Here is an 18833-nt window from a genome sequence, read left to right as displayed (position 1 = left end):
ATTGATAATATCAGTATATTCATAAACACTTAAAACAAATTCCAGTCTGAATGTAACTTTTTTTTTTTTAGCCAATCTTAAAAGTAATCTTCAAACACTGATCACAGCTACAAAGACGACACCCACATATACCTGTGAGTCCCACCAGATGACCCCACATGCTCCACACAGATCTCGGCTTGCCACATTTGAATAAACCTCTTTGAAACGGCACGTTTCATCAACCCAGTCAATCTGTCACTCCTGTATAATCTGATCAGCGGTCATCTATGTATGTCTGCAAACATTTGCATTGGTTGGCATTGGCTCCCTCCTCATGTGCAAATATAGTTAGAGACCACTTTCCCATAGTGGTTTTAGATTTTGCAACCTCACTGTGTGGAAAACAAAATTAAGCAAGTTGCTCCCCTCTAACATTCTAAAAAGCTTCAAGTAAAATAATTGTGTTTATAGGTATATTTTTTCCATCCATCTTATACCGCTTCATCCTCCACATAAGGGCTGCGGGAGGGTGCCGACATATGGTGAAAGGCAGGCCATCGCAGGGCCACATAGAGACAAACAACCACTCACATTAGGTCAATTTAGAGGGTCCAATTTACATAATCCCCAAATCTGCATGTCTTTGGACTGTGGAAGGAAACAGGAGAACCCAAATATATACAATGATAACAATAAATGTACCTGGGCAGGTCTAAATACATACTACATGTCACTGGTCAGTTAAATACACATGCACTGTCTGGGGATAAATGCTGTTTGCGGTCAGACCTGGTGTCTGTCCCTCAGGCACCAGGTCATGCAAAATGAAGGCAGGGTTTCTGCGTTAAAGCTACTCCACTGAGGCGCTTCGTGCTCTGTATGTGGTAACAGTGATTCTGGTTCCACTACATGGGCTCTGTAGGAAGTCACATGGTTGTAAAACGCGTAAATTCAGAGATCTGGCTGTGAGCCCCTAATAATAACAGCTCCACTGGAGGACGGACCGATGTCCATTTAACATTCCCATCATTTTTTTTCTCCTCCTCTGTGTTCTCCCTCACTGAGTTTTATCACCATGATCTTTCCTCCCTCCTTTCTCCATAATGACAGATGCAGAAAGACTAAGAAAACCTCTTCAGCCTCACAGACACTCAGTCAGGCCATTTTACAAACACATTTAATGACTTTTGCATTCTGCTCTTACAGAGGACCCTAAGATTGTATCACAGAGACGCCGTGTCCAAACTGCATCTTTTTACTCTGACAAACGGTTAGTAATTCCGTTCAGATAGGTTCTGTCAAAACAGGTTTACAGCGTAATTACCTGGAGTGCTCAAGTTTGATTAAATTCATTCACAAAAGGTCAAAGCATTGCATCAGCTTTTGCTTTAGTTCCAATTGGAATTATGGTGGTAGACGTACGAGTAGTTTTACTCGCTGTAAACAAAGTAATCCGTCAAGCCTAAAGAGACCATCATTTTCCACCGATTGTTAACCACATTAAACTGAACTGCACTGAAAAGGACACCAAATCAAAAGAAGGCCCTAAAAGACCTATACCACATTTGGTGTCGTTCTTTCTTCTGAGTTTTAGGATCATTTTATGTTCATGGATGGTCATTATAAAATAGTTTTTTATGACATTAACACAACCTCCCAGCCCCCCACCCCCCACCCCCCAGGTGGGAAAATATTCTGTAATAAATCACCAGTCCTAATAGACCAAAAGGCTTTGTGCATCTGTCACATTTAAGCATTTCATCAGACAATGGCACCAGTACATGATAACACAGCTCAGGTCAAACCATTCCAGAAGTGGTAACTGTAGCTCTTATTTTCCTTCCCCACAGAGCTTCTTAACTGAATTTACTGCAATGTGAAACAGCAGCAAGGATTGAGTGTGGAGACGGTGGTTTGTGGTCAACGTATGCGCTTGTGTGTGTGTGTGAATGTGTGCATGTAAACGTGTGTGCCATTGTGTTTGCATGAGTGTGTGTCCATGCATTTGCTTGCATGTGCAGCCACACTGGTGTGTTTTGGGGAAGAGATCAAATGTTTTCCTGGTCCATCCTTGGGATGCTGGAAAAGCAGAGTATGATGGGATATGCCCGGCCCGAGGGGATTCTGTGTGCTGAATGGAACTGAGGAATGCCACCATAGACATGCACACTGCAAGCTATGAAACAGCCGCCACACAAGTGAAATCAACACTATGTGTCTCTGCTATCAGGACAAAAGGGAAGTCAATCCAAGAAACTAAGAGAGGGAGAGGGAGGGAGAGAGAGAGAGAGAGAGAGAGAGAGAGAGAGATTGAAAGGGCGAAAGAGACGAAAAACAAACATTACAAGTGTGCCTCAACATTGCCCAAAGGGGTTTCAATGGAATGTCACAGAAATGGTTAATATGGAACACAACACAAGATGATGTAATAATATATGTTGTTGTTGTTGTTGTAATAATAATAATAACGATAACAATAATAACAACAATAATAATAATACTAATATAGCATGCAGTTTGTAATATTTTACACAAATTATACATAGTCTTTTAATGTGCAGTAGTTCAAATGTTTGAGAGACGGGGTATATCATGACACACCTTAGCGTCTCCTTTTTTTGTGTAATAAATTTAAATACAGTTAAGAAGATAGAGGCAAAAGGTCCAGTCTTTTACTGCAGGTGTATGACATTAATGTGCCTGTTGTATGAGCCATCACTTGTTTATTCAACATTTCATTTTAGCTACGGGAGTCACCCAAGTGAAAACAAAGACAAATCAAGGTTTTGATATGAAAAGGAAAAAGAAAACTACTTTCTCGTCCAAAAAAATAAACACAAAGATGAACATGTATACTCTGTTATCCAGGGAAAAGCCTTGAGCATTTTTAAGAACAACAGTGCGTGTTGTGGCCAGTTTTGAACCACTTATCCTAAACATTTCTGGTTTTCATGACATGTTATATTCCTTAAAATCCACAATTACTATCCACATTGTCAGATTTGTTTTAAACTCTACCCATACTGAAGGAAACTTTGTTTCAACTGACTAAGATGAGCTCTTGGCTCATGATTAATGCTATATATCAATTTTTCCATGGATGACCAAAAGTCAAAAAGGATACTACATGCTAAATAAGGCTTATAGACTTGTTGAATACATTGCAAGTGAAGACCTATGATATCAGAACTGGAGGAGTTCTCCAGATTTGGGCTCTCTTCTGTGTTGTTTGTAATGTTTGCATAGTAAAGAACACCCACAATTCAAAAAGTGTCCTTCTTAAAAGTCAGTTCATTCAGTTGAGGATGCTTTGTCTCTTCTTCAGATAGACAGACAGCATTATAACAGTCGCACATGCAGATCTGCAACACTGACAGACAATTGTCACATGGACTTTCCAGTCATTTGGGCCTGCATGGCGATATATTAAGTAAGCTTACTGGCACGACAGACGCAAGCCATTTGAACTTGTTTTGTTGCAGAAGGCATGAATGTGTGTGGGAATGTAATTGATTTTTTTATTTCCTCACAACGCTGCAAAGCAAGTGTGAGATTTGCTACTGTAATGCGGCTTCTTCAATAGACTGTAAGCCATTGTGGGATGTGGGGGGAAGGTAACATTTCTTCTGTGGCAGGCCCTTGCAATCCTTCCAAACCTTCCAAGAATGTTGATAAGCAGATCCCTGAAATGAAATCATCCCCAACACCCAGCTGGATCTGCCCCTAATCGTTTTATTTACAGTTACTATACAAGACGCTCTCTTTTAATGGTGCTCTGAAATAATAGGTAGCCAAGGAACAATCGGTACAGTCCTAAGCGCATCCCCCCCCTTCCATTTTCACATTAGGCTAATCGAGGAAAGGGGAAGGATATAAAGACATCAGTTGGATGAAATGAGTGTAATTGGAGAATAATGTAGTTAGTTTGCTCTAATCTTCTGCATAATATTAAAATGTTCTCAAAGCACCCCAGCTGCAAGCGATCACCCAGCTCTGAGGGAAAACCTCGGCAACGGTTGTTTGGAATGAGTAAGGATTGTGTGAATGAGATATTAAGTTTATATTCAGTATGATTTCAAGGAGCGGCCAATGAAGGCATTGGACTGGATAAACTGATCCTTCCTCCATGATTTCCCAAGCAATCTCTGCTCCCTGCTGATGACGGGCTAATTCGTACTGGGGTCTCGTTGGTTGCCAAGACTGGTTATGGTGCTGTTGAAATCAGGAACAGTAGGGACCAAAACTGTCAGCATGGGTTTCAGAGGTTCATTTTCTTCACGCTGAGTACAGCCTGCTACACTGCGACACCAGCTTACACCGGAACCAGCACACAGATTATTTTGAGAAACTCTTATTTTTAAAATGAGAGGATGACTAATCTTTCTTGGTCACTGAGGTAAAATGACTTGCTTTGTGAAAGCCATTATTGAAAATGATCAAAGATAGACGCCATCAGCTCCCGTACATCTGTTAAATTTTGTGTAACTCTAATGGCCTTGATATTGGAAACTGAGAGGTCATCAGTCACTTGGTTCAATATAGTCTCTTACACCTATTTCAAAAATGACTGTAGCCTCGAACTCCCCCAACAGGACCAAATGGGCTAAATGAAAATATGAACATCAATCTCTATACAATTAGGACTGTAGTTGTACGTGTTATTAAGAGTTATAGTGTGAGCAGTCATAGCAGTAGCCCTGCAGTGGAATTAAGGGTGAGGTTTATTAGTCCCCCTTTGGCTTAGCCTTGTCTGTGATTTCTGGGAAGAAAAAAAACTTGCTCTGAGGCAGCTCTTTAACTGCTGTTATTGTGCGAGAAAATTGTCATTAGACAGTGGAACAAATAACCTCAAAGAGGCATGGGTGTCTTCACAAGGGATCTAAAACAACAACAAAGAATTAATCAAATTAAAAGGAAGCCTTGTTATGCGATTTCAATTTAATTTCCACAACCAAGCTCTCTATTTAGTGTTTGTCAAAACCTAAGAAAGAGCAAGTCACAGTTTAGAAGCTCCGTAACAGTTTTATATTAGTGAAGAATTATCAATCCTTTAAGCTAATTTGGATAAGTTGGGGAGCCACAAAGTGGGCTATGAAAATGGAGTAGCCTATTTGTTAAGCTCCCACCCCATTCCACACTCTTTTTATGCCACTGGGGCACTAATGCACTTTTGTTTTCCCTTGTTGATCATCTGCCATTTAAGGCACATTAAATCCTGCAAATTAATATAAATCTATGAAAGCTATTAGTGATTTCCTCTCCATATCAGGCACCCACACAGGCCTGCCTATGTGGCCTGAAATAAATACAAGGTCCTAAATAAGTATTACAAAAATGTAAAACCAGCACAGGGCTTTTTGTATTTTTAAGTGCAACATTTCAAACAGCAAATTTCTATACAATTGCATATGTCCTTTCTTCTCTTTTTCTTCATCTCCGCAGACCTTTCTCTACTTTCTCTCCTTTCCTCTCTGTTCCTCATAGCCAAGCAGTTTAGGCAAGTGCCATATGCCCTGATTAAAGCTAGCGGCAGGCCAAGGAGCACAGGGAGGCTGTTTTGTCATTAGCCCCTCACGCGGCTGAGGTGGAAACTCATTTAGCCCCATGCTGGACCTTCATTATGATAGACTTGTATCAGATGGCATCTCTGGCTGGGATCTCTGGCTCCTGGCTAACGGGTGGGGAGATGCTGTGGCTTCGGCCCCTCTCCAGCCCCAGCAGGGAAAGAGAAAGGGCTTTAAATGGGAATAAGACTGGAGGAGAATGGTTGTGGCAGGGTGACGCCAATGAATGGGGGGTGAGGACGGGGAGGAACAACTGAGAGTGTGATGCAGGGAAGAGGAACAAGTGGGGCCTAAGGTTAAAGGTTATGGATTTTTTGGTAGGCCTTGGAAAGCAGAGTACTGAACGATGAAAAACAGGAATGAAAATAAAAAGAGGTTTCTTGTTTTTGTCATCATTACACTGGCACTCCACTGATGTTGTCTGCAAATCAGCAAACTAAAGCTGGATTATTTTAGACAGGGTGTTGGAGAAGAGTAATGAAGCTGTCTTTAGGTCAAAAACTGGATGAACGAACATCCAAGTGCCTGCAAGGTGAAATCATTTGTTATTAATTAACTGAAAAGTTAATCATTCTCAACATTTTATGGTCTACTGACAACTGAGACAGTAGCTTAGAATAACTAAGGTGTGTGACTGATAAAATGCCAACAACACAAACCCACAAATAGATATCGATGTCCGAGTTATAAATTACAGCGAATACACTGACACGACAGATCCATCTACCTCAAAGTAATGTTTTAAAACTTTGTCTTTGAAAGTCTTGCACACACCCCCGGAGATCATTTGACACTGAGCCACTTAGATCTATTGATCGATCATTTATATTGCCCTGTATCAAAGTAAAATACATTTAATGAGCATATGGATGGGAAGGGAGGACCTGTGGTTTGTCAGTCTTGAGGGGATCAGGCTGGACTTGTTGCAGAAAAATATGTTTCGATGGAGCGGGGGGAAGCCGAGGCAAAGACGGCATGGTAATAAGAGATGCAGGCCCGAGGGTCATGATTCAGGCTTAAATGTGGCTTGGTGTGAAGAGGTATGGGGCAGGAAGAGCTGAAGACAGCTGGATCTGGTGGAGAAGACAGTTGATGAGGCTCTGGTCTTGAGATGGGGCCGTGAAAGGATCTGGGTTTTGCTCAGCCTGGTGCCGCACTGGCAGATGCTGCAGCAGACTGGATGAGGGGACCACCACTGACAGACTGCTAGCGGCTAGAACTGTGTGTTCTTTGTAGACCGAAACCACCTCTCTGTCTGGCTGTCTCAAACTCGCTCTGCTTTAGACTCCTTGAAAATACTCCTCCTTCTCTCTCGGTCTCTCCCCGTCTCCAGTTTATCCTCTTCCTCCTCATTTTCTTTGTACCCATTACCATCACTGCTTACAGCTGCACCTACACACAACTCCACATAGACACAAAGCAAAATCATGCTTGCTGCTGACACACACAAATAAAAAAAAATAAAAAACTGAAAACATCGCATTCATGGAACACAAAAATTATCAGCTTCAAATGTTTCAAACGCTGCAACAATTTCTCCCAGTTTGCTGACAGTTGTGCTAACTCCACTAATAAAAAGTCAATGGACCAGGGCAGTCAATATATTCCAATAACAAAGACTGACAGATTTGTCATTTCCCACTTCATTTTTTGTTTTTTTTACATAAAACATGCCTCTCCTCTTGAGCAAGAGAAGAACTGTGGGTGGTGGAAAAGGCACACACGCACATAAACCATAAACAACACACTCACTCGGAAGACAGAGAGAGAGAGAGAGAGAGAGAGATGTCTGCTCCCCCACCTGAAGTGAAGGCATTTGACTGTGACAAACCAAATACACTCCATAATAGAATTTTCCATCTTCGCAAAACTGATAAGAGAAAACAAAACAACAGCGAGTGGCACATATCTGAAGGAGGTGATTTCAAAGAACAACACTGAGGCACTCCTCTCGCTGAGTGCTTACATAAATATGCTGTTAAGCAAAATGATGTATTATTATTACCTGAAAGCATGCTACGAGCCCGAATAGGCAGCATATGAGCCAAGCGCCTTAGCTCCCCAAAGGAGATTGTCTCGACACCACATATCAGCCTGTGCTATTGGATTCCCTGACTTTTAACTGGGTTAACCCACTTCCTAGTGAATACAAATTCAATTTTAACTGCCACAGTTTTTTATTTGCCATGTGTGCCCCCCTTCCATCTCCACTTGCCTGTCTCTCAGTAGACGGCATAACCGTGTAAAAATAATTTTCTTCTATTGAATATACACAAACTATAAACTACAAAATGAAGTGCTATTACATGTGTGCGAAGAGGACACGGATGAAGAAGTCTTTCCTCAGCAAGTGCATCTGATCGCTTTAGTTAAATTTATTGCTTCCATCCATCTATCTCTGCCCATAGCTCTCTATTTGTTCACTTCCCTGTCATCCATGTGCTATACGTTGTTGATTCTAAACGCTTAGAATAATCTCACACTAATATCACTGTAAAAAAAATAAAATGCTTATGTGGTCTTATACATGATGCTTTTCCCAAGTTAATTGATGATGCACATCCTTTCTTTAGGAATTACCTCTACCAAGGAGAGTACGTGTTTGGCCATCTTTGTCTATTTGACTATGAGCAACATAAAACCAAAAGTAAAGGATGGATTTCCATTACGTTTTCTGAGTATTTAGGTTATGGGCTAAATGAGAAGTCAATAGATATTACAGGTTAAGTGTTTTGACATTGTGGGAAAACTGAGCAGCCTTAAGGCCTAAGTGTTTTCTTTAGTTTACACAGTTCTTTTGTTATGTAATAAAGTAAAATAAAAAGGTAATGATCTGATTTCAGATTAAGATTCACATGGTCTTTCTGCACAACACTAACTAGTTAACTGGCCTAGTAACAACTGCAGTAGATCCACAATTTTGCAATCATCACAATCATCGATTACTATTTGAATGTTCTTCTATCTTAACTTTAAAAACAAACAAATGTCTGTTGCATTCTATAATAATAGCATTGTCAAATTAGTCCATTTCCTGCACACAGTTATTTGTTTTAAACCAAGGCAGATGGAGGCAATAGCAACACTGCGCTAGTAAAAATTAGACAATTCAGAGTCTTTCAGAAGTGAATAGTAGCGCTCAAAAAAATCTGTTTGTTCAGAACATTGACAGCATAAATGCTTCTTGCCCCCATCTGCCCCTGTGCTGCTGCGGTACACACTGAATGCTCCACCAGTTATGTCTGATAGTAGTGTTTGACAGATTAAGAAGCAGCACACAAATAATCAATTTCAGTTCACAAAGACAATACAGAGGCAGAATAATATCATAAACAGTCACAAACTGGAGCTTTAAATAGTACGTCTGACAATGCTCAGAGAGGCTTTATATAGGGTGAAAAACAAAGGTTTAGTTTAAACTATTCAAGGCCCCAAAAATTCCTGCTGCCAAAAAGATAGGAGGTGTAAGCATTCGCTAAGCCACACTGAGATCTTCCAAGCACCACTACAGTTTTTTTTTTTTCCTTTTTGTTCTGTTTTGTTTTGTTTTGTTTTGTTTTCGACAGTGTTGGCCTGTCTTCCAGGACCTGTGTGACTGTCTTCTCAATGGGCTAATGGTTTTCCTCAAGCAAAGGGAAGGGAAGCAGGGCCTAAACAAAGCCAGATGAGGGAGTCAGGAAGCCTTTCAGGATTTCATTAGTTCTTCTCTCTGAGAGGGGAGGTTAAGAGCCCAGCAAGCTGGTACTATTTAGCTGCTTAACGTCAACAGGAATGCTCACACAGCTGCCCTATAGACCCACCGACGAGCACACGAAGGGCTCAGAGACGCACATGGAGCACGCAACTGCAGATACGCATCGCACGCCTTCCCGCTACATGCAAGACAGGAAGATGACGGCAAATATGCATGCACATACACACATTGTCCCTGTATAGCCCCTGGATCAGACAACACACAACACTTAACACTGGCTGGTTAGCATGAGAAAAAAGGCCACACAGGGACTCAAACAGTCACCCCCATTGGTCCAATCATGCTGTTGCTACAGGCATTATCACACACACACACACACACACACACACACACACACAGACACACACATACAGACTTGTTTATTTCACTAAATTGATATTATGTTCAGTTTTGCTGATGTTATGCTCCACAAACTGTGGACAAGTAAATTATAATGCTGGACTGTAACATGTATCGATGATAAATCACACTATTGACTCAGTAAACATTTACTACATCACAAACACAGGATCATCAGTCCCTAATTTCCATGTCTTGACTTCACCATTGTATGTATGTATATAAACAGAACCTGACAAGGATGGGCAAAAGCTTGCTATGATCTGGAAAGCCCTACAGCTGATTTAAAATAACATATATCCTATGAAGTAGAGAGACGTATTTCTAAAATATTGTTTTCCTGATTTACCTGGTTTCAATAGATGTTCTTTCAGCTGATAGCAGCAGCAAGAACGTCGAACATCCCTGTGACTGATCAACAGTCTTAAATCCTGTCAGTGGAGTGAGACAAGTTCCCACACAAACTGCTGCGAAGGGATATGTGTATTTTATATACATATATGATAATGCTCTTTTTGAAACAGCAGAACACTGACTTTACCACAACATTCGGCTCATCTTTTTCCTCAGATGCTTAAGAAAAATCTATATAATGGGAGGATGCTTTCACAGGTATTGTGTCACAGCTGGCCTGTCCCTGAAACAATGAGCAACTACTTCCTAAGACTGATAATTAGATGTGTATTAGACATGTGCAGCTGAGGCCTGATGAGTGACGTAGAGAAGTGGGGTGTGTGTGTGAGCTTATGTGTAAGGGTGCTTTGTTATTGTCTAAGAGTGAACAGAACACTCAGTTGATGATTGTGTATCAAGAAAGAAATGTGTGTGTGTGTTGGCGTGCACGTGTGCGTGTGTGGACTGTGTTCAGGCACCACCTAGTGCTCATTGGTGGCAACTCACCTGTAGAGAAAAGGATAACACACCTAAACGTTTGCAATAGGAAGATGAAGCTTGAGACACACTAATGGAGGATATGTCCCTAAACAACATAACCTGAGTATTTTAAGATGTAAGGGCAATTTGTGGGAGTGAGATAATGTCTTGGTTGATTTTTTGTTCATGTGACAATCACCTCACGCTCATTACATTGTGATGCCCTTGAATACAGCATACTGTCAACACACATCCATCGCAGTCAGCTTATTTCCCAACTTAGCGTTACTGCCCCATCGAACCCTTCCAAACAGGCTGGTGACAGTGATATGAGGCTGTCGTGCTGAATCAAGGTAATTCAGTCTGAGCACCCCCACCCCTGTTGTCAGTAGAGTGCAGCTTGACCCTCGAGCATTTAGGTTTAGCTCCCCCGACCTGTTTATTTTTATCACAACAATGAAAATTAGTATGACACTGAATGCATATTCACACTGCATGTCTGCCAGGCTGTTTATGGGTATATACTGTACAATGGGGTCAAGAAGGAGACCATGTGTATATGTGTGATAAGGTTGCGTACGTGTGTGTACTGTATGCGTGAGCTGTCACCTTCTAATCACACAGACGATGTTGTGTAGACAAGGAGATTCAGCGGAGAAATTGACTTGGCTTGTTGGATATTATTGTGTGCTGTGACAGAAATCGTCAATACAACAGTTCTTCCATTAGACATACTGAAATACTTGGTCTTGTTTCTGTTACCTGATTGAGTTCTAATGTCAAACACATTTCATTCTCCCACATATACACTTTTGAATGAGCTTGTTTTGAAAAAAAAACCTACACAGAGAGAGTTCTAATTATTATTATTTTATACAGTAACTTTAATCACAGAAATTCAAAGTAATAAAACATGAATTAGAACTTAATTAATTAAACTTGAAAATTATTTTTATTTTACATTTTCCTATTGTATTGCAATTGACCTCAAATTCTTCATCTAATCAACTTTAAACTTAAATGTAAATGTGACAATAATGCATACCCTGGACATTGCACGTGTGCTGCTTTGTGAGTTTGTGAGAATACAATAGGCAAATTTTAGTTACATTTCACAATATAACACAATGTTTTAGTAAATTGCGCCATGAGTGACACCATGTCAGATGTGTACTGTTAGCAAAGTGGTAGAGAAATGCTAAATCAGTCAGGCTGGATAGATGGAGCTGAGACTGATTTAAACATGGAGTAGTCGTAAACATGTAATTCATTGTGTTAAGAATAATTTAAGAAATGTCCCAAAGCAACAGAGAAAAACTGTTGCCTGTGGATATTAGACAGTCTATTCAACTGTACTTAATATATATAAATGACAAGTCAAAAGGGACATTAACGTCACACAGCACCTCAAGTTGGGTTTGTGGTTCTTCATGTTACAGGTCAAAAACCACTGATCATTTGTACCATCGTAGCACTTGCCTGAACTGATGTCTAGTGAGCAGGTGTGGCCACCAACAACATAAATCTGCTCATTGATCACTTTGAGGCTGAAGTGACTGCACTGTCTGGTCATAGAGGACACAAAGTTCCAGGTGTTGTCCTGAGGGGTGGAGACCTCAGCTCTGCCCACACAGCCATTTTCTTTATGGTCCCTAACCTGTGGTAGAGACAAATATGTTGGGGGTAACATTTGTACGATTACATATCAACACAAACATCTTTATCAGTTAGATTAACAGATAAAATATGTACAGGTATAATATATACAATAGTTACAATATAAATGTAAGGTCAGTGTGGACGTCACTGACCACTAAGTCAGTCTAGCAAGCTTTAAACAACTGCTGGCCTTGACTCTTTGTGTGTGGGTGTCAGCAGTGTTTTAAGTACATACTGCATAGAAATAGCATTCTTGTGCTACGACTGCAAGCCCACGATGTCTTGTGCTCATGGGGGCGATCAGTGTCCATCGCTTGGTCTCTGGGTCACCAGTCTAGGATTGAGTGAGAATCACTCAACCACCACAGATGCAAATCTAAAGAGAAAAGGATAGACAATGAAATACACTGATGACTGTTTCTCCTGGATTAACCCATATAAAGTAGATTTTACACAAATATGAATTACTATGCATCATGTATGCAATATAATAAATAGTTTATTCATACATATTCATATTGACCCATCTGATTATGTCACGTTCACTCATATCTCTGCATACAGTCTATTCCAATTGCATGCCTACACAACTGCCAAAGATCATACTATGGTTATTATTATTTCTAAATCTCTCGTTTCACAAACCTCATCATGCAATGTTGTGCAGCTGGCATCTGTCTTCAATTAGCCATTAGTAGCTTCGCTGACATAGACGAACCTGCTCTTACACCCGTGGACAGTTTGACGTCAGGTGTATGTGCTCAGATCTAATCTATGTTTACACACACACACACACACACACACACACACCTTCAAAGTCAATGCTAGCATCGTCGTAGATGTATCCACCAAGGAAAGCAATGCTGTTATTGGCCTGAGGATGATGCACATGCTTTGCCACAGTGACATCCAGGAAGTTAACATGCAGTTTAACCGAGGCCATAGTCTGACTTGTGCTGTGGTTCTGTATGTTTCGTGTCTGCTGTTCATAATAATTGCAATAAAAATTAGATCAAGCATGGCTCTTGTGGTTGCCATGTCTATACGTTGTCTCCTTCTACTTCTGGGTCAAAGACGGGAAGGAAATTTTGCTGGATGCACAGAAAGTCAAGTCCGACTCAAGTCTGACTCCAGTCTGACTAAGCTTATGTCTCTATGAACTATGGACTATTAATGGCATTATCCAGGTATGTAGTCGGACTAACGTTTTTAATTGACATTAAAAAAACAAATTATTCTCCGACTAATGTTAAAAGTCAGACAAAACCTAGTGGTCACCAGAGGCATCATAAGCCTCAATTCCTCCAAACTCTTGGCACTGTGATGGCACTGTGTAAACGAGGATGAGCGAGAGGGTAGCAGAAAACACATGAAAGGACTTTTTGTCTCATGCTGTACAATTTGGGTGGCATCACTGATCATTGGCCTGCACTCAGCGTTGATCTCCACCAGCTCATTGGTCTTCACATGAATGTCGTACGGAACGCTTGTCAAGGCCATCTGGAACTACACAAAGACAAGAGGACAGAATGTGTTAACTTAAGGGGCTGTAGTATTTACTCTGCAGTCAAGAGTCCATGTCACTTTCCCAGATGAACCAAACAAAGCCTTAGGCTGCAGCAGTCAGGATGACACCATCTGCTCAATGCTGAATATGCACAGTAAACAGACATAAAGTGACAGAAAGCTGTTGTACCTTTGTCGCTCTTCAGGTTTGTGGGTAATCCAACGAAGGATGGTTTCAAACACAGTGCACTCCGTCTTCGTGCTGAAGTCTTTTTAAATGACTCTGCAAAGTGATAAATGAAGTAAGCACCATATCCTGCACTGCAGCTCAGAATAGATGCAGACTTTTGTGAACCGCCAGATGCCTACGCAGTTCTTTGGACAGAACTTCTCACAGAGGAGGTCCAAGAAGACTATTATGATACCCATTACCTTGAGCGTAGTGGCTACTAGCGTTAACTCCTTTATATTGTCTTCCGTCACAGGATCAAAAACAACGTATGCAAACTCAGTGATGAGCTCCACTGTGTCGGGAGACAGGCTGGAGATGCACAAAATGGTTTTGTCAGCATTAAACTGGCAATTGAGGAGAGGGCTGCGGGTCGAGAAAGAGGCACAGCAGAGAGGAGAAGATTAATGTTCAAACATTCCACACAGACAACAGTAAAAAACTAACTTCTTTTCCAAACTTTTCCAGCAGGAGTGACCAAGTGAAAATGAAAACACAGACATGATACAGCAGCGAGTATAATATAGTCCTCCTCTGTGTACAAACACTTACAAGCCTACAGTGAGTTTACTGTAGGCTTTAACTGCACAAATATTAAAATGTATAACAGTTTGTCAACATTTTGAGTCTTGTGAAGGCAGGTGGTCATTTAAGTCAAAACAATTAAGGTCTCTTTTAAAATGTAGTTGTCTAGCTGATACTACTGTAACTGTATAGATATGCAATATGTTTTACAGTATATTGTGTTTTAGAGAATACATTAAAATCAACATTTACCATGTTGGCCTTTGCATGCCAGAAAGGATGTTGTTCTTCTTTTCCATATTAAGCTTCCACTTTATAACCAGAAATGCAAACTCTGGCTGGTGTGTCCAACGAGGCTGTAGAAAAATAATGCAGCAAGATGGCGGCTTCCATCTAGCAAGGTCTAAACTACATAGAAAAGTTTATGAAAACCAACATTTTTATTTTATTTATTATAATGCAGACGTTTCCGCGAGCGCACTTTGCATTTCGGCAATTCCAAAAAAATCCAACAGTTACTGAAAGCTGAGAAGTTGCAAGTCAAAACCAAACCAATATGTGGTACTTTTACTCACGCTGTTGCAGGAAGCCTGCGAGTCAGCGTCTTTGTCATCAAAGAGGAGAGTTGGAAAAATGCCTGTACATAGTTTCCATTTTTTGGCCTGTGTTTACACATTGAGAGACAAAAAATGTTATTGTAAATATGTTTTGTACCATTCAAATTTCAAAATCTGTTGTTCATGTACAACTGCAGTGGTTTTCTAAATAAACCTTTTTGTTTATCTTCATTTCGAATTGTTAAAACAGTATTTTTACACGCAGTAAATTGTAATTGTTGTAAATAACTGCCAGATATTGGAAGTTATTGTGGAGAAAAGGGCAAAAGCACTGACATTTTGAGGATTAGTTGTTAAAGGGTTAAAACAATTATACCTTATACAACAATTATTAACTTATACAACGATACTTATGAGGAGTGTCTTCAACAATAGCCGAACCCCAACCCTAAAACCAGGTCTTAAGCTTGAAAAACTCCTTTAAAGTTGTGAGGATGAGGCAAAATGTCTTTTTTTTGGTCCTTACATACAATTACACACACACACACGCCAGTGGAAGCATTTTCCTGTGTGACTAACAGCAGTGATGGAGGTGAAGATAAGCCTGATTAATTGGGAGGTTGTGAGGGAGAGGGAGGCTACACAGAGGCTACGCTGCAGTGCTTCAGCAATGCCTCTGTGGCACTGCATGCCACTACTCATACAATTTGTCAGCATGGCTGAATGACATTTATTTGACTCCGGCAATGGTCTTCAATTTTGTCCGGCGTGAAAAATGGCCTCCTTGAACCATCTTTGACACTTCCTGTAGGCCTGAGCTGTTCTGTCTTCCTTCATACTATCCCCACTGCAACGTTAGTCGTGAAGATGATGATTCAAAATATTGTGCGAAAACATTTTTCTTGAAATTAAAGACATGTGCATTTTGCACATAATCCAAGGACAAAATGGCTCTTCCTTTTCTTCATCCATGCCATCCTATGGGAACCTAGACTCTTGACATTAACCCAGTGATTTCACACAAGCTGGAAACATTCACGAGGCTTGAGTTAGTTATGGGGCTGAATCTTGGCCACAAGATAAGATGAATAATAAAATGAGGTCTGAAATCTAATTTAAAACTGTTGTGGGGTTTTTAAGGTCAAAGTACATATTATCTACACTATATTAAAACAGCACTGTGAATATGGAAAAAGCCCGACTCACTCAGACATTATTGGAGTGGGCCCTGACACTGAGGCAGTGATTGGTTACAGTTGTTTAGTCAATTGGTTTACCAGAGAACTGACCTTCTTAAACAGTAAATAAACAAATAAATACAAGCACATATCTTCAATGTCAGCACTGTCATTTAAGGATTGTATTAATGCAATCAGCATTTCTACAAAACCTTTCCCTCTAAGCGCATGTTCAACAAATACAATCCAGTTGTGTGTTTTTTCCATTTTCGAACCCCTGAGAGTACTTATTCAAAACTACCGGGAGAAAGACTGATAAGACAGAGCGGGAAAGATCCATTCAAATATGATTGTAATTGAATTAATAGACAATGACATTTGTGTTTGTTCCAATGTGGTCAACAGCCCAGTATTTTTTGCCAATGGGCCTGTGGATGACACTAATACCTCATAATCAAAGGAAATGTGTGTAGCTCCACAACTATTAGATTCAGATTTTGTCTCTCTTCTTCTCTTGCTTAACTCTTTCCCAGATCAGCTCTTTATTTTCTAACCTCAAAGCTGGACGTTGTATATGATTTGCAGGAGAAAAACAAAGCATCCCAGTGAAATTGCATCCACATGTTTGGGGCTCTGAGCTTGTGCTGTAGCTTGGGTAGGCAGTGACAACAGTCAGTGCATCAATGAAAAAAAACAACTGATAAGCATTTGACAATCATAGGATGCCACACACTTACTGAGTATTCTTCTCTTTTAATGAGTGAAAAGAACTACACTAAAATTACAAATGCTCAGCTTAATTCATGTCCTCTTCACCCAAGGATGTGGTTGACATGGCATGAAGGGATCTTGATGCACTCTCATATCTATCACTGAGTGATTTTTCTACGTCTTTCTTCTTTAATGCCTGTGAAGACAGTTCACCCTCAGGAAAAAGGCGGCTACATTTTCACCTCTTCAGTGGAAGGTGCTATAAACCAGTTGAATGGTTATGTGGTAAGTCAATATTAGCTTTTCGGCTTACCTCCATGATTGAGCCCTGTAATTATACGACAGTCTTGAGACTTCATTGGTGGAATCCTTTTCCTGTCTTTATCCTTACACAACGGCAAAAAAAGAAATATCTGAAGTATGTTTTTGTTTGTTTGAACGGGTAACTGGAAGTTTTCTGTAGGGGTCAGTTAAATGAATACAGTGTTACAGGCTGGCATGCATTGTCTTCCTGCTTGCAACATTGTGCCTGTGCAACATTTACTTAAGCATTTGTAATTTCAATAACTGTAACAGGTTCAGCATTTAATCACACAAAAAATGCCCTAAAGGTGATCTTTAAAGGGGATGACAGGAAAGCCATAGCAAAGGTTTAAAACCTAAAACCCTAATTGAGCCATTTCTGATCTAAAACCCCTATAAAGAAATGTTGGTAGATTTATGTTATGACAGTACAGGGTAACTACAGCCAAGGTAAAGCTCTTAATCCTTATGAAAATCCTTAAAAAATGTTGGTACAAATAGAGTCTGCACTGTTGCTATGCAATATTTACTCTACAGGGACATCAAGTCCCCCACTGACACTAATCCACTATATATTACAGTCTTTTCTGTTAATATTTGTAAAGAAGTAGATTGGTGTACATTTAGATTTGATTAAGAGATTTGTTTTTTCCTTAGAGTCACAACATGGACAGACACAAACCAGCCCTACTATTTTGTTGCCAGCGCAGTGTTTACAGCCATGTCAAAGATGCTAACTTGAAGAAAAACACTGTCAAGCAAAACATACACCGTGAACGGCGAGGACAGATAACATTATCATGTTATGATCTCATCATATTTGTAGTGAGCGTCAGTAAATATACAACACATTTCACTGCAAGCCCTATACGCAAACTTTAATGTTATCCTTGTCGGGCATTCGAGTTCAGATTTGCCTCCACAAACAGTGTGCAGTCAGTCGACTACCACTCATTGTCTGTCGGAGACTTCCGCTTGTACTCCATTACCTTCACGTTGTTTAACATATAGTTCATTAAATCTCACTTTTCCATACCACTACTTCCAGTAAATAAAATTGTTGTGGGTGCATTCTGCCTTTATGATCTACTCTCTCTCCCCCTCACGCATGCAGTGTTCAGAAGTAATTGAAAACGTGATCCATGAAGTCACAAGTGCAATTTAACTGAAAGCCCACACATGTTAGCGCTTTCCCTCGAAACAGGTCAAAGAATTAAATTAAATTTTAAAAAGGCGACCCATGAAAGTGTGCTCATGATAGATGGGGTGTAAAAGCAATATTTTAATAAAACTATGGTTATGTTCTTCCCAGCCTCACTGGTGTTGAAAACGCAGCTCCTCTGTATTGAAAGTGTGAACCGAGTTTATTCTGAAGAATAAGGGAAAGTGTAGTATCAGCATGGGACATGCAGACATGGTCAAGATGACCCGCTGAAGTTCAAAGAGAGAGATTATTTAATGGTCTTTGAATGTGGCATGGTGGATGGTGTCAGACGGGATGGTCGAAGAATTTCAGAAATTGCTGATCTTCCGGGATCTTCACACACACACACACACACACACACACACAACCGTCTGTGAGGTTTGCAGTGAATAGTCCAGAAAATATGTAGCGTGCGGCAGTTCTCGGACAACAATGCCTTGTCGATGGCA

General features: G+C 40.3%; 2 long non-coding RNA genes across 2 annotated transcripts in view; both read right to left on the bottom strand.

The window, feature by feature from the left end:
- LOC122774521 overlaps window positions 1–18833 on the bottom strand; it is a 159890-nt gene that overhangs the window by 65839 nt on the left and 75218 nt on the right. The window lies entirely within an intron of this gene.
- LOC122774515 lies at window positions 11484–14267 on the bottom strand. The gene is made up of 3 exons (XR_006360995.1): window positions 13868–14267; window positions 12407–13677; window positions 11484–12169 (listed from the first exon to the last, which is right to left on the bottom strand). It is a non-coding gene; the product is annotated as an uncharacterized LOC122774515 (long non-coding RNA).

This window comes from Solea senegalensis, linkage group LG1, assembly GCF_019176455.1.
Source record: "Solea senegalensis isolate Sse05_10M linkage group LG1, IFAPA_SoseM_1, whole genome shotgun sequence".
NCBI classification, from domain to species: Eukaryota; Metazoa; Chordata; class Actinopteri; order Pleuronectiformes; family Soleidae; genus Solea; species Solea senegalensis.
The sequence above is the reverse complement of the archived record's forward strand: the minus strand, read 5'-3'. Positions and strand labels throughout refer to the sequence as shown.